Source organism: Trachypithecus francoisi, unplaced genomic scaffold (genome assembly GCF_009764315.1).
Source record: "Trachypithecus francoisi isolate TF-2019V2 unplaced genomic scaffold, Tfra_2.0 Lachesis_group0, whole genome shotgun sequence".
NCBI lineage: Eukaryota > Metazoa > Chordata > Mammalia > Primates > Cercopithecidae > Trachypithecus > Trachypithecus francoisi.
Genome location: NW_022681453.1, coordinates 66779038 through 66804290, shown reverse-complemented (window position 1 = coordinate 66804290; position 25253 = coordinate 66779038). Strand labels below are relative to the sequence as shown.

At 40.5% G+C, this 25253-nt stretch overlaps 1 protein-coding gene across 3 annotated transcripts in view; it reads left to right on the top strand.

Moving 5' to 3' along the window:
• The window catches only part of CASR (calcium sensing receptor), a 146669-nt gene that overhangs the window by 41139 nt on the left and 80277 nt on the right, over nt 1-25253 (top strand). The window contains exon 1 of one of the 3 annotated variants that reach the window (XM_033211040.1): nt 2159-2663. The exons of 1 other annotated variant lie outside the window; for it this stretch is intronic. The gene's annotated coding sequence lies outside the window, so the exon portion shown is untranslated. Of the gene's footprint in view, nt 1-2158; nt 2664-2907; nt 3030-25253 lie in introns of those variants that run through there. One more of the 3 variants, XM_033211039.1, reaches the window with a different exon arrangement.

Genomic DNA, 25253 nt, shown 5'->3' with positions numbered 1-25253 from the left:
GCGGAAGCCGAGGAGGCGCTGAGAGTGAGGGCTGCTAGCACATTGTCACCTCTCACTAGTGCTCTGTTAATTATACCATGATCACAGAGGTGCTGCTATTGTTCTCAGCTTACTTGAAACTCTTCTTTGGGAGCTGTCCAAAAGCAGTGAATGTAACTTACACTAAAATCTGTGTTTCTAGAGGTCAGATTCCTGAGAAGCCCTGCTGTCAAAAATCCCAGATTCTCCTGGTTGGCAGGAACTTTAAAGCTTCTAGCCATAGTGTTTGAGCTCCCAAGGCAGTCCTTCAGCATCTTCCCAGGCAGCCCTAATTCACTGTGGACAGAAACCTGCCTGTCATTCCTTCTATCCACTGGTCATAATAGAGTATGAAATTTAAATATCACTGGTCCTATTAGTTCTTTTATATCTTTCTTTCAAGTTGCTCATTTTTCTCACATAAGAAAATTTACCTTAAATGGAAACCACATCACTTTGTAAGTGGAAAACTATGTCAGTTGGAACTTAACTGCATAAGGAGATGGAAGAGAAAGTGATGATATTAAATTCTACTTAGGAGTTGTTGCCTAGCAAAGGTTCTGAGCGAGAGGCAAGCTCGCTCTTTGTTAAAACAGGAGATTAGCAAGTATTATACAGGGGTGCAAAGACAAATACCACAAAAATGATACTCCTTCCTTGACATAATCCATAGGAACAAAAGTGAGAAGGGCATGTCTTTTTTCACCTTGTGATCCACTGTTATCTAATTTTATTGCCTGTGTACCACCCAATACCACGCTTCCAATCTCTACTGGAAGATGTACACTCTGGTACACACTGGTAAAGTGATCAAGCACCAGGACTGTAAGTCAAGCTGATTTGGTTCAGCTCTTGGCTCTGCCAACTCCTAGCAACCCAACCCTAAATACTGGAAACTGTATGCATCAGTTTCTTCATCTTTACAATGGAAGCAATAATAGATCTTCAGAGTAATGCTTTCTTAAAGATAGTGCCCAAATTTGGACATTATGCCCAGGTGTAACCTGACCATTGAAGAGGATGAGTTCAGCCTAAGATTGCAGCCTCATTCAGGTTTTGAACTGAACTCGTTCAGCCTTTGGGTGTTCACAAGGTTGTGCTTGTAGCCAACTAAAATAAAATCTAAGGTATTTTGATGTACAGCACTACTGAGCCACATCCCCCGTTACCAACTTGTATTGCTGGGTGTTTCGGCCTGAGGGAGGACTTCACATTTATTCCTATTAACTAGATTTTCCGCCTTCACTGGTTCTTTAGCATTTGCTCAGCTCCTTCTCCTACCCTGTATTTGAGGGAAAGGAAGCCAAACGGGTAGAATTGGGCCATAATGAGGATGTGTTTGACATGCTGGATTTGAGTCTGTGTTCCATTGAAGAAAAGAAACAGAAACTTTGTTGAGTATCCATTCTACACCAGGCACTTTCCTTGACTATTTCATTTAACACTCCAAGGACCCGTTGAGGTAGATGTTATCGCCATTTTGCAAAGAAGAAATCTGCATTTTTATTTGAAGTTATTAAACATGGGTAAATGACCCAATTTTCTGCTTTTTGCTTAACAATAATTTGCAAACATTTTATCATGTTACTTCATGTTCCCCCCCCCCTTTTTTTTTTGCTTTATAAATAAATACATACTCACTCCTTATTCTAAAAAGAATTTGAAGCACTTCTGTCTTGATGTTTATCAATTTAACGGTTGTATAATATCCCATTAAGTCACCCTAATTTATTCAACCAGTTTCCTACTGTTGACAGTTTGGCTCTGTTTGCTTTTTGTGGTTTTTAAAATTATTTTCTGTAATAAATGATCCTGCTAAAAAACATCTCCGCATGAACGTTATTTTGTTCCAGAAATTTCCCCAAGCGTGGAACACTGCATTAAGGGGATATTTTTGGTGTTTCTTTATAGAGACTAGCAAATTGCCCACCCAAAGGAGTATGCTTTATTTGAGGGTAAAAAGCCAAACACACACACACACACACACACATACACACACACACACACAAATAGTTTTCTACAAAATAAATTAATTTTCCACTTATTCATAAAATATTCTAGTGCTGTGATGGGTGGCAGGCACCTTGCCAGGGGCTAGGGACAAGGATAAGCAAGGCCAGGTCGGGGCCTCCAAGCAGCGAGCTGTGGAGTCCGGTAGAGTAGACCAAGTGCAACAGGCTGCAGCCAGGGAGGACCGCGCGCCCTTTAGCGCAGGAGAGTGGAAGGAGGGAGTTGTTTGTCAGCACCGAGGCAACGCTTGACCTGAGTCTTGCACAATGAGTAAGAGTTTGGGCACGCGATTTGTATTTATTTTATCGTGAATCTCTGGCCTTATATCAGAAAAAAAAAAAAAATTATGCCACCCTCGGCACAGAGAACGTTGGTGGCGTCGTAAGCCCCCTAAGTCTCTTTCCATGGCCAAGGAGTAGGGGTCGGGGAAGAGGACCTCCCCGACAGCAGGCATCAGGAACAGGATTTGGGAGCCGGGAACCCCTGGCTCGGCACGGAAGAGGACAGGAGAGGACCTGAGCGCGGGGCTCGCCGTCTGCTGGGGACCCGAGCCGGCGTGTGGCCCTCGGGGAACGGAAGACGCGCCCTCTGCGACCCTGAAGAGTCAGCTAAGCTATCTGCGGGCTAAGGAGACGGTGAGGGAACCGGGACTAACTGGGGTGGGGGTTAGAGGGCAGCTTGCGAGTGGGCTCCAAGGGGAGCTGGGCTCAGTAGTCCAGGACCCCAAGGGGGCAAGCGGGCGGGGAGCACGAGAGGGGCGGAGCTCCGGGGCCGGGGCCGCCGCGGCCGCCCAGAGGGTCTGCGGGGGCTGCTGTGGCCGGTCCCGAAGGCGGGCGCAGGGAGTGCAGTGAGCCATGCGCGCCTCTCCGAGACCGTGACCTTAGCATAGGGAGCAGGGTCCGCGCGCCGTCCTGAGATCAGACACAAGCCCAGCCTCGTGAAGACCCACGGCCGAGGGACTGGAGCTGCCTCTGTGCGAGGGAGCCCTGGCCAAGGCTCTGGTAGGACCGGGGAACCCGAGGAGGGCGGGCGGAAAGCGCCCCCAGTGGGGGAGGGGCCGTAGCGGGGTCTGGGGGCCAAGGGCTCGGGGCCGAACGAGGGGCACACGCCGGAGCAGCTCCAGCCTGGGAGCATTGGGCGTGAACGTGGGGGAAAGTAGGGACCACATTACAGGATCAAGGCTTTCCCCAGCTCAGAACTGGACTGTTCAGTGTCCCCTAGAAAGGGCAGCGGGTCACCTATGCCAATGAACGGGAGCGCACACCAAAACGCCTGCTGTCGGTAGTTTCTTGTGCCTCTGCCTTGTTTCTGCCTGTGATGTAGTCAGAAAGGACTCGCTTTCCATGTGTTAACAAGGGGACAGGTAGCTTTACAGAGAGTATGAATATGGAGGGGAGGGCCACAGTGTCAGCTCTGGCCCCAGGGGCCGTCAGTGTCCCCGCAGAATTCCTGGTCCAAGCCGCCAGAATTCCTTGGGGACTTTGCTTCAGTGGCATCAAATTAGACAGTTCCCGGGGCCTGATCACCAGCCTCCGTATGTATTTCCTGGGGAGAAAAAGCATACCAGACTGATGGAGTCTTATCATTATTTTAACATTATAGCTTTCAATAGATAACATGCATATATTTCTTTTTTAAGTCAAATAATACAAACATTTATCTTCTAGAAGCACTGCCTGCACTAGCATGTGTCTATTGCTATCTCCTTTCTATACTCATAGCCTTTCACACTCTACAGGTTCTGTCACCGTCTTTTGGTTCTTTATCCAGAAAATGATGTCACCACCACTGCCCACATCCTTTAATCTCCAGTATTCCTTCTTGCAACGCCTATCTTGTCCTCAAATGTTTTTCACAAGGTGTTCCTCAGGGTAGGGAGCCCACTAACGAGAAGACATTTCATTTACTTGCTTCAACTATCCCAGAGATTTGAAGAAAAGGCACATTTGGGAACAGTCCATGACAAGTTTTAAACACACCTATCTTTCCCCTTAAACTGGATCTTCCAAGTGCAGTTTAGGTTGTGTGTTATTGAGAAGAAATAATGCAGGCTGTTTTCTGAAACGCTCTGGATTTCCAGAACTTAACACCATAGTAGTTCCTATTCCTTAAAACAGAACTTCATCAGTCACATCTTGCTGTTGCTTTTCTCGTCTCCACTCCAGGATCCCCTAACTGGCATGTCTAGGATTCTTCCTCTGTAGGAACCTTGGACACCGGGTGCTTTATACCTGCCTGGGAGGTGTTCCATGAAGGGGCTGAGGGACAAAGCTTTGTGGTGGACAAGGTGGGAGGGGAAGATGTAGGGGAAATTGGAGGGGAAGTAGGAAGGAAGAAGCAGGCCAAGACCCTTGAGTACAGAAGACTCCTCAAGCACAGAGCCCTGTCATTTAGGAACAGTCCCCATATAATTTGCTAAGAGACCACACATGCGGGTTACTTCCTGCCAACAATCAGTACAGTCAGCTCTGTTTCAAGACTTCTATGTTAGGCCAAAACATAGTAAGTGAAAAAAATCAGCAAATCAACCAGTTTTTGTCTCTATGATAAAGCAGAGTGGTTGAAACTAAATTAATTAAAAATTTTTTTTACTGAATTAGCAGGTTCTTTAGGAGCTGTGTCCATTGTTTAAAATCACCTAATAGGTACTCCAGTCTCCACATTTTTCCTTTATTTTGTTTATCTTTTCATATTGCATAACCTTGAACTGGATCCCAACCATGTCAGAAAGTTCAGGCTGATTGGAAGCTGCCGCTTCTAAGACTTTTTGGTGGGAGAGAGTGGGGAGGAAAGGATGAGAAAATAATGACTGATCCTTGTGATAGGGTAGGTGTATAATGAAGAGGAAGAAGTTGACTACAAGTTTGAGACTGGTGAGGAGTCGCATATAATTCTTAAGGTAACAGGGCAATGAGTAAGAGGTAAACAAAATTGTTCATCATTCATCATTCAAAATGTTTATAGAGTGCCTGGCTATGTGCCAGTCACTGGGAACTAAAAGGTATATAAAACCAGGTGAGGTCCCTGCTCTCCTGGAGCTTACAGATGCTTTGAGGTGGCAGCTGTTAGAAAAATAAATATTGACTATATGTTTTTACAAACTAAGATAAACTGTCTAAAGGAAAGAAACAAAGTTCTTTGAGGGTTTATACAAACTGAACTGTGAGACCAGGAAAGGCTTTCTCAAGGAAATCTCCCTTGAGCCAAGATTCAAAGATGGAGAGGAAGATTAAGGATATATTTGTTGTTGACATAGGACCAGGATGTATCCATTAGGAATAGTGTTTGGCTGCTAGTCATTAAGAAGACTGACTGCCATGTGACATTTGCTGTACTACATGAGCACATGTGCCAACTTGGCATTTTTGGCACTTTGGGAAAGAATGCTTCTTTATCACAGTATCAGTTGCATTGTCTTTAGTTGGTCATGGTTTATCATTGCTGTATTCTTGCTTTATAATTAAATGTTTCGATTAACATTATTCTTATCCATTTATTATATTGTGTACAACAAAATGTATGTATTGCAGTTCAATTGTGAATCATCCATATTCCCATTAATAAGGTAAATATATATAACCCTGATACCAAATATGGTTTATACACTGACTGTTCAATGTTATCACTAAATAGATTTTTTAACAGGTGAAAATAGGTGTGGTAGGTGGACTGAAATATCTTCCCTCCATCCCTAGCCACTGCTCTAATTGGGAGGATGCCAGAATTTTTCAATTATTCTAAAGCTTCATGATCCTTTTCAAAGATTCACATACAGCTTTTTAGTAAAGAAAAAAATCACCAGTTGCACTGATGCTGTAAATATAAATCTCACAAGGTAATTCCTGGGGTGCTCTAACCAAGCAACATATTTAACATTCAAACAAATATTTTTATTCATTCAACAGTGTTTACAGTAAACCTTTTATGTACCCAGAACTGTGCTAGATACTATAATTAAAATTGATTACTAGGACAGAGTCCCAACATTTAAGGAGTTCATAGAAGTCTAAGAGAGGGAGTCATGCTCATTATCCATGTGCAGGTAGTATTGTGTTCATTACAATGAAAGCATAATCAGGGTATGTTGATGTATAAGGGAAGGGAGTGGTCAATTCTACCAAAAGAGGAAGGGTCAGGGAAAGGTTCTTGGAGGAGGTAATGCTTGAGTTGAATCTTGAAAGATGAGGAGTTACACCAGGTAGACAAAAGAAGAAGGTATAATGGGAGAGAGATTCATGTGCAAAAACAAGCAACCAACAACAATTGAACCACAGGCATGAAACATCATGTCAAGTTCTAGGACCTGCAAGTGGTTCAAAGGAGCTGAAGCATACGGAGCCAAGAGGTAGGGAGGCTAGCAAGGTGGCTGAAGTATGCACAATGGGGTCACAGAAACAAAGGTTTGAGTCGTGGTTCTGCCACTTTCTATCTGTGGGACCTCAGTTAAGTAATTTAGCCACAGTATTTAAGTAATTTAGCCACAGTAATTAATGATAATGAAGGTAATACTTCCCTCATAGGATTGCTGCAAAGATTCAGATAAGATATGCACAGGTTATGTACTCAGGAATTGTTGGCTATTCATTATTTATTCTAGGGCAAAGGAAGCTGCTGGAGGGTTTTACATAGAGGAGTGAGTCCTGAGCATTTTTGCAATCACTCTGGCTGCATGTGGATGCTGGGTTGAAGGGGGGTCATTAGGAACAAAGTAACCACTTAAAGACATTATAACCATTTAGACAATGGTAATGATGGCCTGAACCACGGTGGTCATGGCAGTAACCAAGAAGAAAACGAGCTAAATGCTTGAGATATCGCCAAAGTAGACTCCAGTACAGAACTAAGTTATTCATTAGATGTGGTCAGTGAGGGAGAGGATATGAGGAGGTGAAGCCTGAGATTCTGGTCTGTTATCCTTTGATTCTGTCAATCAAGTGATCTTGGGATAGAAAAAAAGAAGTGAGTATCAACCAGGACTGGGGATCAGGAATCTGGGAAGTGCTTGTATACAGAGAACTTCATGATTGGTACCAAAAAATGCTATCTCTGATTCAGAAGAGCCCTTGACCATTTCTGTGTCTGAACATAAAATAGGATCAGTTAATCCGTACCAAATATAATATCCATCTTCTCTCTCTCTTTCTCTCTCTCTATTTCTGGGAGGCTTTCAGTTCAAAGGGGATGGACATTAGACTTCACCTATTTGTCATTGCCTTGAAGTGACACATGTAACCCTCACTCATGCCTGGTACTGTTGGTTCAATTTTTGCCTGACACCAGCCTGATTCACTTTTTTCTCCTTTTTCTCATGTCTTCTCATATACAGTAAGCACTAATTGAGGTGCCCACATGGACTTTATTAAAGTCCATGAGAATTAGAGGATTCAGGTAGTTCCTATTTCATAACACAATGCAGTCTTTGTAACCACAGTATCCATTCATAAGGCAGGAAACAATACAGACATGTGTGATAGTGTTTGTTGAAAAGCTTTTGAGAGCTTTATTACTGTTTCCACCAAAGGTGGAAGTGCTGATTAAGGGTGTGCTTTCGGATTCAGTTGCTCAAACAACTGTATTATTACTCGAAGCCACATAAATGAACATTATAATTAGGCAGAGCCAAATGAGTGAGATGGTCCAATACGAGATGAGGAAAACAAGGTCTGCCATGGACAGTCTAGTTTGGTGGAAAGTGGGCTTTCTATCTCTGACCTTCAGCATGACATTAACCCAGCTGAGCCTCAGTTTTTAGTGGTGGACATTCCTTTGAGATCTGTCTTGTGACGTTTAAATGAGTTAAATGTGCTAAATACAATGTGTGGCTTATGGTGGGTGCTTAACTAGCTCATATCCTTTGGCTCAGTTAATCCCCAGGGTCTTTCCTCACATTGAAAAAACAGGAAGCGTGCAGATTTCTTGGGTTAAGTAACCTGAATTAATTTGTTTTAATGTGTTTTTCATCTATGATTGATTTTTTTTTCCCTGGGAACCAGGGTGGAAACCTGTTTTCCTCCACCCTCAGTGAATGCTTATCAGTGATGATGGGGGCAAAGGTAATATGATACCTGCAGAGAGGAAACTAATTTTAGCCATTCTTCCTTCAACAAATCTGTCACACACATGCAAGTAAAATTACTAACAAATAGAAAAATTGAGTAATTTGACTTCTTCCTCCCACATTTTCTGTTGGTAGAGTTCCTATTAAGCATATTTTTTGTTTATCTTTTGTTTTTCATGTAGGTACAAAAAAGCAGGTTCAAAGAAATTGTAGTTGTACCCTTCGATAATTGTTTGTCCTTAGGAACAAAGCTTTACTTTTCTCCTCTTAACAGAAGTTGATGATTGAAAGAACTATATCTTTCATATACTTTTTCTAAATATTCTATAATTTGACATAAGCTTTTAGTTTAGTTTTGTTCACCAGTTGGACCCCAAATGCATGTCAGATGTTGAGCTGGCACTGTGTACTGAGAGACAGCAGCTGTGGTGCCCAGATCTCCAGTTTGGTAGCCCTTGTAGGAGAGACTGGGTAGGAAGAGAAGTGGGGTGGAGAGTGCAAGCTGATCTTAAACAGCTGATGGGGAGGTTGGAGGGGGACACTCAGGCTGAGGCTCTCTACCACAGCTTCAGGCTTCCAGTCCATCTAATCATGCGCTCCTTGGGGTCAAGATCTGGGTCTACTCATCCCTATGCCCCAAGCCCCTGCCCATTAGAGCCTTTATGTGCTAAGTGCTTGTTGATTAAGAGATTCGGGGAAAGGTAGTGAGGAGGCTAGGTGACCTCTTTTCACACTCTTTTTTTTTTTGAGACAGAGTCTCGCTCTGTCACCCAGGCTGGAGTGCAGTGGTGCAATCTCCACTCACTGCAAGCTCCGCCGCCTCCCAGGTTAACGCCATTCTCCTGCCTCAGCCTCCCTAGAAGCTTGGACTACAGGTGCTCGCCACCACGCCCGGCTAATTTTTTGTATTTTTAGTAGAGATGGGGTTTCACCGTGTTCGCCAGGATGGTCTCGATCTCCTGACCTCGTGATCCGCCCACCTCGGCCTCCCAAAGTGCTGGGATTACAGGCGTGAGCCACCGCGCCCAGCCCACACTCTTAAAAATGAAAATAGTCCAAGTAAAGTTTATACTCCATGCAATTATCAACCAATTTCCATTCATCCTCATCTTTTGAGAGGCAGTACACTACAGTTGTAATAGCCTGGGACCAGGAATTAGACTACCTGAGCTTGTATCCCAGTTTGACAGCTCACTAGCTTTGTGACCTTGGGCAAGTTGTTCAGCCTCTCTATGCCCAATTTTCCTTATCTGTAAACTGGAGTTATTAACACTACTTGCCTCTTTGTTCAAGCTCTTCAAGCGTAGACAGCGTGTCTTATTCAACACTGAAACTCCAGAATCCATCATAGTACCTGGTACATTGGAGGAGCTGAATGAATGAATGAATGAATGAATGAACAAATGAATGAGTGACTTAGTGAATGACCAAATCTCAATATGTAGACTGCTATAACAGTCAGCAATTGACAAAGCACCCTCTTAATGTTAATTCGTTTGATTCCCAGAACATGTCAGGAGATAAATAAGGCAGCTGGGCAGGGAAGTTATTATCTCCATTTCACAAATTAGGAAAACAGGGTACTGAAAGGTTGGCTTACCAAAGAAGGCACAACTATAAATAAAAGACCTGGTTAACGTTGCTGATTCTACTCACTTCTAGCTCTCTGCTCTTCTCAAGATTCGGCTGCCTCTCCACCCTATACAGATTTCACAGAACTCAAAGGATGTCCACCAGCAAAAATAAACACACATAGCTTATTTAGTTTTCTGAAGAAATTAGCTTCTTACTGTAAATACACTCGGTCAAGTTAAAACTTAAAGTTACAACTTGAAGTTTGGAATGTTTTTATTTTTTGGAGAGGGGAGCAATGGATATTTTGTAAGAATGAGGAAGTTCTTTCTAAGTATGAAAGTAGCAAAGAATCATGAAGGAAAATATTGGTAGATTTCATTACATAAACATTTAAAACACTTGGAGTTTTTTTGTTTTGTTTTGTTTTGTTTTTTTGAGATGGAGCCTCACTCTGCCACCCAGGCTGGAGTGCAACGGTGTGATCTTGGCTCAATGCAACCTCCGCCTCCTGGGTTCAAGCAATTCTCCTGCATCAGCCTCCCAAGTAGATGGGATTACAGGCACACACCACCATGTCTGGCTAATTTTTGTATTTTTAGTAGAGATGGAGTTTTACCATGTTGCCCAGGCTGGTCATGAACTCCTGACCTCAGGTGATCCACCTGCCTCAGCCTCCCAAAGTGCTAGGATTATAGGCATGAGCCACCATGCCTGGCCAACATTTAAAATACTTGTGTATAAAAAGTTATAATTACATTAAAATGAAAATAAACTCAAAAACTTGTACAACAAATATGCCAAAAGATTCAAATTTGTAAATATAAAGAGCTCGTAGAATTTAACAGGAAGAATATTAAGACTATGGTTTCAAAAAAGTAGTCAAAGGATGTAATGGTTTTCAAATGAAGACAATCACATGGATGGTGAAACATATAAATATTTTAACTCTTCTTGAATAAGGGAAGCATTTTTACAATGATATACCAATTTCCTTATCAGGAACATTAGGATGTTGAAGATAATGCTAGCAGAGTGGGGCACAACGGAAACTGTCATAACAAATTACCTGGAAAACAATTGCCTTAAAACTGTTCACAGCCTTTGACCAAAGAATTTCCACTTTGGGAACTGTATCATTAAGAAATTATCAGAAATATGGTTAAAGATTTATGCCCAATTATGTTCTTCACAATGAGTATTTGAAACTGAAACACCAGAAAAAGCCTGAATCCAATAATAAGGGCATGGTTAAATATAGTGTGATGGATAGGAAGCAGCATAGGCTAGCAGCTGAAAGCATGGATTTTGAGTCTTACCACCTGGATTCAAATTCTGGCTCTGTCATGTGTTAGCCCTGTAACTTTGGAACCTCTCCAGGCCCTACTTTTTTCATCTGTACAATGGGGACGATAAGAGTATCTAACAAATAGGGCTGTTTTGTGGCTTAAATGGGTTCATACAGGTCTACACTTCCAAAATCCTCAAAGCTCTAAACATCTAAAGGTTTTTTGTAACTTAGTTAGCAGCAAAACATCAATGAACTGACACAAATCTACTTTATTCCATTTACTGTGACTAGATTTGGCAGATATAATCAATGTTAATCCTTTTCTATAGTTTTACTTTTCTTGCAGAATCTCCACTATTTTCTTTATGAATTAATAGCAATCTTAACCACACCAACAAGAAGGCAAAAAAATAGTCCAGGTTTCACCCTTCCTAATCTCCTTCCCTGTGTGTGGTTTGTTAGTGTTTGCCTTGTGGTTCCAAATGTCATGAGAAGGAAGTTTTTTTATGAGAAGGAACTTTTCTCATGAATGTTATGAGAAGGAACTTTTCCTCTACTTGGCAGAGAGGTACTAGCCATGTCTTATAACCCTTGTTCTCTTGAGGGTTTCCAGAACTCCCTTCCCTCCTTCCATGTTTATTCAAATTCCATTTTCATTATTGTACTTCCCAGTTTCACCCAACACCCATGTTATCATCCAAGTATATTTCAAGAGTCTTTGCCTACCCATTCCCAGCTTATACATCTATGGAGCTACTTTCTGCAGTGAGATCTGCTGGGGCCAGCATGGCCAACACATTCATTTGGTTCGTACACTTTGATTATATTCTTCCCTGCCCCCTCCCTTCCTCTTCCTCCTCCTTTCTTCTTCTTACTTTTTCCTCCTCCTCACCCTACTTCCTGCTCCTCCTCCTTCTCCTTTTTCCTCCTCCATCTCTTTCTGCACTTCCCTCCATCCCTCCCTTCTCCATCTTCCTGAGGTTATTACTTCTATTATTAGTTGGCCAGTGTTATCAACCCACTATGACAGCAATCAACACTCAACTTACACATCCCAGAGCTTGTAATCTTCCTTTTGTAATTTTCCCACAACTTGTCATTATTTCCTTGTAACAGGACTACAGAGCGGCTGGGCCTCCCAGCAAAAGGGTGAGATTTCCTGTGGTGCTTTCATTTCCTCTCCATCCATTTAATACAAAAGTGCCGGTTGTGTTTGTGTTACAGGCTCATGTAGCTACACTGCTACACTGACACCACCACTATTGCATAATTTCAGATTGAATTAATTTTTTGTTCAAACAGGTTTTTTCTGACCCATATTTATGAACCAGCTTTGTGGTGTTCTTGTTGCTTTCCTTTGGTGTGTTCTGTAATCTGAATTTCTTCTCTTTGGTGCCTCATTCCATGTGCTATTCTTGGTAGTTGTCATACTGGAATACTAGGGGAAAAAATTATCCTGAGGAATATCATTTACTGTTTATTTAGTGTTGACAATGCATTAGGCATTATGCTAAAGATTTTATACATTGCTTAGTTTACCTATCAAACATTTTAGGTAGTTATTATCCCAGTATACATGGGGAGACTGAAGTTTAGTCAGATTGATTTGTCTGAGGTCTCATGGCCAGTAAGTGGAACACACTAGATTCAAAATCAGTTCATATCATTCCAAAGCCCATAGTCAAAAATGTAGTTTATGGGAGCTTTTAAGTCACCTTTTAAAAATGTAATGAGTTTTTCAATAGCTGTCTCATACCCTGCTGTGGGAGTATAAAAGAATACACCCTTTCTGGAGGGCAGTTTAGCACTACATATAAAAAGCTTTTAAAAATATTCTTATCCTTTAATCTAACAGTTCCCATGCCTGACTTTATGCTAAAGAAATAATCGTTAATATGTTCAAAGATTTTACCCTAAGGAAATTCAGGACAGCCATATTCATAATATGAAAAATTTGAAACAGGGTCTATGTCCAATAGAAGATAATTGGCTAAATAAAACATGATACATAATCAATTAAATACCAAGTAGTAATTATAAATCCTCTGGGAAAAGACTATGTAGTGACATAGAAGTGTGTTTATGATATAAACACATGGTATGGTATGGTAAATAACAAACATATAGCATGGTAAATAACATATACAACATATGGTATGGTAAACAACATACCATAGAATTTCAGATTAAATCAATTTTTAAAAATAGGTACTACAAAATAAACTCAACGGGAAATGATATCAAACCAGGACATGAATATGTAGCATATATTTAAAAATGTGAAAAGCTGTGAGTTGAGGTAAGGTGCTGAAATTAAGACTAATTTTTGTTTCTTCTTTTATCTTTTTTACTGTGTAATAATTAATTTTTAGTTGACATTTACCTTTTTTTAACTTTTTGGTTTTGGTTTTTGGGGTTTGTTTTTCTTTTGTTTTGTTTTTGAGGCAGGGTCTCACTCTGTCACCCAGGCTGGAGTGCAGTGGTGAAATCACAGCTCACTGCAGCCTTGACCTCCCCAGGCTCAGGTGATCCTCCCACCTCAGCCTCCCAAGTAGCTGGGACTACAGGCATGCCCCACCATGCCCAGCTAATTTTTGTATGCTTTGTAGTGATAGGGTTTCACCAGGTTGCCCAGGATGGTGGTTATTTTTTTAATGGAAAAAATGTCTGCATGTTGTCCCCTTTGCTACCCCCAGTTTTACTGAGGTATAATTGACAGATAAAATTGCATATGTTTAAGGTGTATAATGTGATGATTTGACATATGTAAATATTGTGAAATGATTACTACAATCAAGTTAGTTAACATATCTATCACTTCATCTCAGTTATCTTTTTTTGTATATGTGGTCACAACATTAAAGATCTACTCTCTTTGCCAATTTCAAGTGTACAATACAATATTATTAACTACAACCAAGATGCTGTACATTAGAGCTCCAGAATAATTCATCTTATAGCTGAAAGTGTATACCCTTTGACCAACATCTCTTTGGACTTCCATCTTGGGCATTTCCTCTGTTGGTGTTTTTATGCTAACTCCTTGGTCAATTTTTTGCCCACTAACCTGATGGGTTGAACTTGGGAGCTAACCATTTGGCCTGGAAATATTGGCACAAAACTGAGCTTTTGTCTGGTGCTGTGTATCCTTGTGTGGCTCCGATGGGAAATTCATAACTTGTTTGATCAAAACAAGCTAACTAACTAAATGTCCTTTCCGCTTCCCTCTGCTAGTTTTGTGAACCCCAGCAGCCCTAATTTTTTTTACTCTAGAGTTTAGTAGCTATCTTTCTTAACCCTCACTCACATTGTGAAAAAAATTCTATGCTTTTTAAAAAATTACAAGACCTTTGACCAATGTTCATATTTACCAGTGTTCCCATTTTATATTTATAATTTCCCCCATAATCAAATAAGCATTTCTATAGACACGAAGTTCTGTCTCCTCAGTTTCTTTAATAACTCTTTTTTTCTTAATTTGGGTTTTCATTTGTTTTTCTTCTTTTGACCCAGGGTGTTTTGTTTGATCCAGCGTCAGGAACAGGCCACTTCCCAACTGCCTTGTGCTGTTGATTCACATCGATCTCCTAAACTCATCACATCGCCTCCCCTTCTTTCAGGCTTCAAGGTGTCTTTGCAGAGTGCCCCATTCCTTCTTCAGCTTTTCTTTCTGCTGTCATCACTTTGATCATCTGTCTGCCAGCTTTAGCTTCCTTCATTGATCCCCTTTCATTCCTCACCTATAAAGTCCACCTATCGGTCCCTCATCTATTTTTATTCTTCATTGACTGTTTCAACTGCTAGTCCTGAGTCTAATCATTTAAGCCTTTGATTTGGGCCTTCCCTGAAGCTTTTTTCAGATCTTTTAAAAAATGTCTCAACACTCTGACTCCTCAGAGCTCTGCAAAGCTTTCTGACTCATGCCTTTTTCTTTAGGGCATAATCGATCATAGAAGGAATAATTAGCCTCAGAAGATAAAATACTGAAATAAGACATCAATTAGCATTCCTTCTATTAAAAAAAGATTAGAAAAAAAATGCAAGTCATAATAAAGAGCAAATTATCTGTAGCCAACTCAGAGAAAAGGATTTATGACACAGAATTTCCACCTCTCAGAATAAATGCTGAGGAGATAATCAGACAAATGTTAAATAAGTACTTGAAAATAAGTAATTGAAATGTTATTTGTGGTAGTAAAAACTTAAGAAATATCTTTAACACCCAGCAGTAGATGATTGGCTATGTAAATTTTGACTCATGCATACTGTGAATCACTAGGAGTCATTAAATATTATTATGGGCCGGGCGCGGTGGCTCAAGCCTGTAATCCCAGCACTTTGGGAGGCCGAGACGGGCGGATCACGAGGTCAGGAGATCGAGACCATCCTGGCTAACACGGTGAAACCCCGTCTCTACTAAAAATACAAAAAAAACTAGCTGGGCGAGGTGGCGGGCGCCTGTAGTCCCAGCTACTCGGGAGGCTGAGGCAGGAGAATGGCGTAAACCCGGGAGGCGGAGCTTGCAGTGAGCTGAGATCCGGCCACTGCACTCCAGTCCGGGAGACAGAGCGAGACTCCGCCTCAAAAAAAAAAATAAAAATAAATAAATAAATAAATAAATAAATAATAAATATTATTATGTATTTATCATAATATGTATGTATTTATGATAATAAATATATATTTTTGAATAAAAAGTTGCAGACCAGAATGTATAATACGATCCCATTCCTGTAAAAATTATATATGTATGTGCATATATAATCACTGAAATAAGGTCTCTTGGTGATGGACTTTTTGAGGGATTTTTATTTTTTGTTTCTTTTTATTTCTTCTTTCTACTTTTCTACATCATTCGTATATTTTACAGTTAGGAAATGTTGTTTTGCACACAAATAAAAGAACTACTAGTTTCTAAGTGAATTACATAGCTAACTTCATTTTTTGATTGTTCATTTTATATCTTCCTAACATTTTACTATGAAATTACTCAAAAAAATTTTGTCTGACTTTTTATTATAAAATTGTCATTCATACTAGAGGTAATACGTTATATATACATGAGAGGATATATATATATATATATGGGGAATAAAGAATAATATAAAATGGACACCTCTATTCCCAAATTCAGCTTAAGAAAATTAGTTCTTTGAAACCTCTTTGTATTCCTAATCAAATCTTTCACGCTGTTTCTCTAAAGAGGTAATCATTCCCAAATTTGTATTTCACATTCCCTCTTTTTATAGTTTTATGACATTTACATATTCAGTTCATTATGCTACTACTTGTGTTACTGTAATGCACATTAGTTCATAAACAATAAGTAAATCAAGGAATTGTGTCAATATGCATGAAAGTCACATTGCTTATACAACATCTTTCCTGATACATAAGTGATCTGTACCACCAAGGAACTGCAGCTGCCTGCAGAGTACACTAACACAGCTGAATGCAGCAAGCTGTGAATTTCTTTTTTTTTTTTTTTTTTTTTTTTTGAATTGCTTAAAATATGGGCAGTCTTCTAATACCCTGATAGGGTATTTATTTTCTCTCTTTTTTTTTTTTTTTTTATTATACTTTAAGTTCTAGGGTACATGTGCATGACGTTTATATCATGTATAACTCCCCAATGCAATCCCTCCCTCCTCCCCCCTCCCCATGATAGGCCCCAGTGTGTGATGTTCCCCTTCCCGAGTCCAAGTGATCTCATTGTTCAGTTCCCAACTATGAGTGAGAACATGCGGTGTTTGGTTTCTCTTCTTGTGATAGTTTGCTAAGAATGATGGTTTCCAGCTGCATCTATGTCCCTACAAAGGATGCAAACTCATCCTTTTTTATGGCTGCATAGTATTCCATGGTGTATATGTGCCACATTTTCTTAATCCAGTCTGTCACAGATGGACATTTGGGTTGATTCCAAGTCTTTGCTATTGTGAATAGTGCCGCAATAAACATACGTGTGCATGTGTCTTTGTAGTAGAGTAATTTATAATCCTTTGGGTATATACCCAGTAGTGGGATGGCTGGGTCATATGGTACATCTAGTTCTAGATCCTTGAGGAATCGCCATACTGTTTTCCATAATGGTTGAACTAGTTTACAATCCCACCAACAGTGTAAAAGTGTTCCTATTTCTCCACATCCTCTCCAACACCTGTTGTTTCCTGACTTCTTAATGATTGCCATTCTAACTGGTGTGAGATGGTATCTCATTGTAGTTTTGATTTGCATTTCTCTGATGGCGAGTGATGATGAGCATTTTTTCATGTGTCTGTTGGCTGTATGGATGTCTTCTTTTGAGAAATGTCTGTTCATATCCTTTCCCCACTTTTTGATGGGGTTGTTTGTTTTTTTCTTGTATATTTGTTTGAGTTCTTTGTAGATTCTGGATATTAGCCCTTTGTCAGATGAGTAGGTTGCAAAAATTTTCTCCCATTCTGTAGGTTGCCTGTTCACTCTGATGGTAGTTCTTTTGCTGTGCAAAAGCTCTTTAGTTTAATTAGATCCCATGTGTCAATTTTGGCTTTTGCTGCCGTTGCTTTTGGTGTTTTAGACATGAAGTCCTTGCCCATGCCTATGTCCTAAATGGTACTACCTAGATTTTCTTCTAGGGTTTTTATGGTATTAGGTCTAACATTTAAGTCTCTAATCCATCTTGAATTAATTTTCGTATAAGGGGTAAGGAAAGGATCCAGTTTCAGCTTTCTACTTATGGCTAGCCAATTTTCCCAGCACCGTTTATTAAATAGGGAATCCTTCCCCATTTCTTGTTTCTCTCAGGTTTGTCAAAGATCAGATGGCTGTAGATGTGTGGTATTATTTCTGAGGACTCTGTTCTGTTCCATTGGTCTATATCTCTGTTGTGGTACCAGTACCATGCTGTTTTGGTTACTGTAGCCTTGTAGTATAGTTTGAAGTCAGGTAGCGTGACGCCTCCAGCTTTGTCCTTTTGACCTAGGATTGTCTTGGCAATGCGGGCTCTTTTTTGGTTCCATATGAACTTTAAAGCCGTTTTTTCCAATTCTGTGAAGAAACTCATTGGTAGCTTGATGGGGATGGCATTGAATCTATAAATAACCTTGGGCAGTATGGCCATTTTCACGATATTGATTCTTCCTATCCATGAGCATGGTATGTTCTTCCATTTGTTTGTGTCCTCTTTGATTTCACTGAGCAGTGGTTTGTAGTTCTCCTTGAAGAGGTCCTTTACATCCCTTGTAAGCTGGATTCCTAGGTATTTTATTCTCTTTGAAGCAATTGTGAATGGAAGTTCATTCCTGATTTGGCTCTCTGCTTGTCTGTTACTGGTGTATAAGAATGCTTGTGATTTTTGCACATTAATTTTGTATCCTGAGACTTTGCTGAAGTTGCTTATCAGCTTAAGGAGATTTTGGGCTGAGACGATGGGGTTTTCTAAATATACAATCATGTCATCTGCAAACAGGGACAATTTGACTTCTTCTTTTCCTAACTGGATACCCTTGATTTCTTTCTCTTGCCTGATTGCCCTAGCCAGAACTTCCAACACTATGTTGAATAGGAGTGGTGAGAGAGGGCATCCCTGTCTTGTGCCAGTTTTCAAAGGGAATTTTTCCAGTTTTTGCCCATTCAGTATGATATTAGCTGTGGGTTTGTCATAAATAGCTCTTATTATTTTGAGGTACGTTCCATCAATACCAAATTTATTGAGCGTTTTTAGCATAAAGGGCTGTTGAATTTTGTCAAAAGCCTTTTCTGCATCTATTGAGATAATTATGTGGTTCTTGTCTTTGGTTCTGTTTATATGCTGGATTACGTTTATTGATTTGCGAATGTTGAACCAGCCTTGCATCCCAGGGATGAAGCCCACTTGATCATGGTGGATAAGCTTTTTGATGTGCTGCTGAATCCGGTTTGCCAGTATTTTATTGAGGATTTTTGCATCGATGTTCATCAGGGATATTGGTCTAAAATTCTCTTTTTTTGTTGTGTCTCTGCCAGGCTTTGGTATCAGCATGATGTTGGCCTCATAAAAAGAGTTAGGGAGGATTCCCTCTTTTTCTATTGATTGAAATAGTTTCAGAAGGAATGGTACCAGCTCCTCCTTGTACCTCTGGTAGAATTCAGCTGTGAATCCATCTGGTCCTGGACTTTTTTTGGTGGGTAGGCTATTAATTGTTGCCTCAATTTCAGAGCCTGCTATTGGTCTATTCAGGGATTCAACTTCTTCCTGGTTTAGTCTTGGGAGAGTGTAAGTGTCCAGGAAATTATCCATTTCTTCTAGATTTTCTAGTTGATTTGCGTAGAGGCATTTATAGTATTCTCTGATGGTTGTTTGTATTTCTGTGGGGTCGGTGGTGATATCCCCTTTATCATTTTTTATTGCGTCTATTTGATTCTTCTCTCTTTTCTTCTTTATTAGTCTAGCTAGCGGTCTGTCAATTTTGTTTATCTTTTCAAAAAACCAACTCCTGGATTCATTGATTTTTGGAGGGTTTTTTGTGTCTCTATCTCCTTCAGTTCTGCTCTGATCTTAGTTATTTCTTGCCTTCTGCTAGCTTTTGAATGTGTTTGCTCTTGCCTCTCTAGTTCTTTTAATTGTGATGTTAGAGTGTCAATTTTAGATCTCCTGCTTTCTCTTGTGGGCATTTAGTGCTATAAATTTCCCTCTACACACTGCTTTAAATGTGTCCCAGAGATTCTGGTATGTTGTATCTTTGTTCTCATTGGTTTCAAAGAACATCTTTATTTCTGCTTTCATTTCGTTATGTACCCAGTAGTCATTCAGGAGCAGGTTGTTCAGTTTCCATGTAGTTGAGCGGTTTTGATTGAGTTTCTTAGTCCTGAGTTCTAGTTTGATTGCACTGTGGTCTGAGAGACAGTTTGTTATAATTTCAGTTCTTGTACATTTGCTGAGGAGTGCTTTACTTCCAATTATGTGGTCAATTTTGGAATAAGTGCGATGTGGTGCTGAGAAGAATGTATATTCTGTTGATTTGGGGTGGAGAGTTCTATAGATGTCTATTAGGTCCGCTTGGTGCAGAGATGAGTTCAATTCCTGGATATCCTTGTTAACTTTCTGTCTCGTTGATCTGTCTAATGTTGACAGTGGAGTGTTGAAGTCTCCAATTATTATTGTATGGGAGTCTAAGTCTCTTTGTAGGTCTCTAAGGACTTGCTTTATGAATCTGGGTGCTCCTGTATTGGGTGCATATATATTTAGGAGAGTTAGCTCTTCCTGTTGAATTGATCCCTTTACCATTATGTAATGGCCTTCTTTGTCTCTTTTGATCTTTGATGGTTTAAAGTCTGTTTTATCAGAGACTAGGATTGCAACCCCTGCTTTTTTTGTTCTCCATTTGCTTGGTAGATCTTCCTCCATCCCTTTATTTTGAGCCTATGTATGTCTCTGCATGTGAGATGGGTCTCCTGAATACAGCAGACTGATGGGTCTTGACTCTTGATCCAGTTTGCCAGTCTGTGTCTTTTAATTGGAGCATTTAGTCCATTGACATTTAAGGTTAATATTGTTATGTGTGAACTTGATCCTGTCATTATGATATTAACTGGTTATTTTGCTCGTTAGTTGATGCAGTTTCTTCCTAGCCTCGATGGTCTTTACATTTTGGCATGTTTTTGCAATGGCTGGTACCGCTTGTTCCTTTCCATGTTTAGGGCTTCCTTCAGGGTCTCTTGTAAGGCAGGCCTGGTGGTGACAAAATCTCTAAGCATTTGCTTATCTGTAAAGGATTTTATTCTCCTTCACTGATGAAGCTTAGTTTGGCTGGATATGAAATTCTGGGTTGAAAATTCTTTTCTTTAAGAACGTTGAATATTGGCCCCCACTCTCTTCTGGCTTGTAGAGTTTCTGCCGAGAGGTCTGCTGTTATTCTGATGGGCTTCCCTTTGTGGGTAACCCGACCTTTCTCTCTGGCTGCCCTTAAGATTTTTTCCTTCATTTCAACTTTGGTGAATCTGGCAATTATGTGTCTTGGAGTTGCTCTTCTGGAGGAGTATCTTTGTGGCGTTCTCTGTATTTCCTGAATTTGAATGTTGGCCTGCCCTACTAGGTTGGGGAAGTTCTCCTGGATGATATCCTGAAGAGTGTTTTCCAACTTGGTTCCATTTTCCCCCTCACTTTCAGGCACCCCAATCAGACGTAGATTGGTCTTTTTACATAATCCCATACTTCTTGCAGGCTTTGTTCATTTCTTTTTCTTCTTTTTTCTTTTGGTTTCTCTTCTCGCTTCATTTCATTCATTTGATCCTCAATCGCTGATACTCTTTCCTCCAGTTGATCGAGTCGGTTACCGAAGCTTGTGCATTTGTCACGTATTTCTCGTGTCATGGTTTTCATCTCTGTCATTTCGTTTATGATCTTCTCTGCATTAATTAGTCTAGCTGTCAATTCTTCCACTTTTTTTTCAAGATTTTTAGTTTCTTTGCGCTGGGTACGTAATTCCTCCTTTAGCTCTGAGAGGTTTGATGGACTGAAGCCTTCTTCTCTCATCTCGTCAAAGTCATTCTCTGACCAGCTTTGATCCGTTGCTGGCGATGGGCTGCGCTCCTTTGCAGGGGGAGATGCGCTCTTATTTTTTGAATTTCCAGCTTTTCTGCCCTGCTTCTTCCCCATCTTTGTGGTTTTATCTGTCTCTGGACTTTGATGATGGTGACGTACTGATGGGGTTTTGGTATAGGTGTCCTTCCTGTTTGATAGTTTTCCGTCTGACAGTCAGAAGGACTGTCTGTTGGTCTGTTAGAGATTGCTTGAGGTCCACTCCAGACCCTGTTTGCCTGGGTATCAGCAGCAGAGGTTGCCGAAGATAGAATATTGCTGAACAGCGAGTGTACCTGTCTGATTCTTCTTTGGAAGTTTCCTCTCAGGGGTGACGCCACCCTGTGAGGTGTGGGGTATCAGACTGCCCCTAGTGGGGGATGTCTCCCAGCTAGGCTACTCAGGGGTCAGGGACCCACCTGAGCAGGCAGTCTGTCCGTTCTCAGATCTCAACCTCCGCGTTAGGAGATCCACGGCTCTCCCCAAAGCTGTCAGCCAGAGTCGTTCGGGTCTGCAGCAGCCCCGCTCTTTCCCCTAATGGACTGCAGCTGTGCGCTGTCCGCAGCGGTAGAGTCTACAGAGACAGGCAGGCTTCCTTGAGCTGCTGTGAGCTCCACCCAGTTCGAGCTTCCCAGCGGCTTTGTTTACCTACTTAAGCCTCAGCAATGGCGGGCGCCCCTCCCCCAGCCTCGCTGCTGCCTTGCCGATAGATCGCCGCAGACGGCTGTGTTAGCAGTGAGGGAGGCTCCGTGGGCGTGGGACCCTCCCGGCCAGGTGTGGGATATATTCTCCTGGTGTGCCTGTTCCCTTAAAGCGCAGTATTGGGGTGGGAGTTACCCGATTTTCCAGGTGTTGTGTGTCTCAGTTCCCCTGGCTAGGAAAAGGGATTTCCTTCCCCCTTGCGCTTCCAGGTGAGGCGATGCCTCGCCCTGCTTCAGCTCACGCTGGTCAGGCTGCAGCAGCTGACCCGCACCGATTGTCCGGCACTCCCTAGAGAGATGACCCCAGTACCTCAGTTGAAAATGCAGAAATCACCGGTCTTCTGTGTCGCTGGCGCTGGGAGTTGGAGACTGGAGCTGTTCCTATTCGGCCATCTTGCTCCGCCCCCAAGCTGTGAATTTCTGACATGGAACTCATCCACTGCAAGTTCTTCCTCTTGGGTTGCTTTGGCTTTCTATTCAATCTGAGAAGTGCTTATCACATAGTTCTTCCTGACTTTGGGCATTTTATCCTAAGGTAGCTTCTTCAACCCTTCCTTAAACCTTCTCCTAAGAAATTATCTTCCTTTTTTCTATAAGGTGAATTATTATATTCATAGTGCTATTTATTTAATGTAAATGGAGACAGTAGTATTTATTGATTAAGAATGTAATTTGTCTTACAAGTTTCCCAATGTTTTATTAGGATTTTTATTGTTTTATTAAATTCTGGTCACAAAATTATAGAGAAATTTTTTTTCTGTTTTTCCATATAAAAATAGTCCATAAACTGTTACTTTTAATCCTCTGTTTTGCAGAATGTGAGGGTTTAAAAAAATACATATATTGCCAGAAAGAAAAGGCTGATTTCATAGAAGTAAAAAGTAGAATAGTGGTTACTAGAGGGTAGGAAGGATGCGGGGGTGGGAGGTGATAACCAGAAATTGGTCAAGTGGTTAAGGTATACAAAATTACTAGATAGGAAGAGCAAGTTCAAGTGCTCTACAGGACTATACCATGACTATAACTAACAACAATTTATTGTATATTTTCAAATAGCTAGAAGAGCAGTTTTTTGTTTTTTGTTTGTTTGTTTGAGACAGAGTTTTGCTCTCGTTGCCCAGACTGGAGTGCAATGGCGCAATCTTGGCTCACTGCAACCTCTGCCTCCCGAGTTCAAGCGATTCTCCTGCCTCAGCCTCCAAAGTAGCTGTGATTACAGGCATGAACCAACACACCTGGCTAAGTTTTTGTATTTAGTAGAGATGGGGTTTCATCATGTTGGTCAGGCTGGTCTCGAACTCCTGACCTCAGGTGATCCATCCGCCTTGGCCTCCCAAAGTGCTGAGATTACAGGCATGAGCCACCGCACCTGGCCGAAGAGCAGATTTTGAAAGCTCCCAACACAAAGAAATGATAAAGTATTGAGGTGATGGATATGCTAATTTCCCTGATTTGATCATTACACATTGTATATGTGTATTGAAATATCACACAGTACCCCATAAAATGTATGATCGTGTGTCAAAAATCATAATAAAAGCAAAATAAATACACACATACATATATTACATTATACCAGAAACAGCTGTATCCCTAAACAATATATTGTTTAATGTTGCATTGTTTTGAGTTTTGTACAAATGGAGTCATGCTCTTTACATTTTTTCAGTTTTTTTTAAAAAGTATTATATTTGTGAGTGTAATCCATGTTAAAGACTATCACTGTAGTTTATTCCTTTTTACTGCTGTATAGAATGTCAATGTATGAGTGTGCCAAAATTTATTTATCTGTTCTTCTGTCAGTGGAGCAGTTGGTATTTGCAGTTTCCTGCTGTTGTAAAAATGTTTGGCACCTGTACAAAAGTCTCTAGGGAATTATACTTAGGAGTAAAAAACATTTATGTTTATTAGACAATGCAAAATGGATTTCCAAAATTATTTTACCCATTTAAACTTGTTCATTAGTGTAAGAGAGAGCTCAGCTAAGCACATCCTTGCCAACAGTTGAACCATTGCCAAATTGTTGTGGTTTCAATTTGATTACCAATGAGTATGTACTTCTTCTCTTTGTCCATTCATATTTTTTTCTCCATGTAATGCTTGTGAATATCTTTTGCCCATTGTTTTTCAAGTGGGAGGTTTCTATTTTTCTTTCAAGAGGAATGCTGTATATTCTGGATACTAGTCTTTTCCGTTTACATTGCTGTAACTATCATCTTCCAATTTGTGGCTTATCTTCTCACTTTAGGTTCTTTTTATGAACAGTAGTTCTTAATTTAATGTAATTGAATTTATCATTTTTTCTTTCACCTTTTGTGGCTTTTTTTTGTTGTTTAAGAAATCTTCTTAAGAACACTTATAAAGACATTCTCCTATAATTTCTTCTAAATTCTTAAAAGTTTTTCCTGTCACATTTAAATCTTCAAGGCATTTGCAATTGATTTTTGTGTATGATCTGAATATAGATCCAAATTAATTTTTTCCACATGGATAACCAATTGCCTCAATAGTGTTACAAAATAGTCTGCCCTTTCTCCCACCAATACACAGTACTATCTGTCAATTATCAAGTTCCCATGTATGCATGAGTCTGCTTCTGAGTTCTGTTCTGTACTGTTTGTCTTTCCTGCCATTATCAACTATCTCAATTATTCCAGCCAAATATTAAACTTTGGTAGCAGATAGGGTAAGCCTCCCTTCTGTGTTCTTTTTCTTCTTAAGTATTGACTGTTTTCAGCTCTTTGCTTGTCCACATAACTTGTAAGAATCAACTAGCCAACTTGTGCATTTGTGACGCACACATACACCTGTTGAGATTTTTTATTAGAACTGCAGTGAATTTGGACAGAGCTGACATTCCAACAATATTGAGCCTTCCTATCTGTATGAACACAGAAGAGGCAGTCATGGGTTGCTTTACAATGGGAATATGTTCTGAAAAATGCATTGTTAGGTGATTTCATTGTTGTTCAAACATCATAGAGTACACTTACACAAACCTAGATGGTATAGCCTACTTGCACCTAGATGTATGGTATAGCCAGTTGCTCCTAGGCTACAAACCTG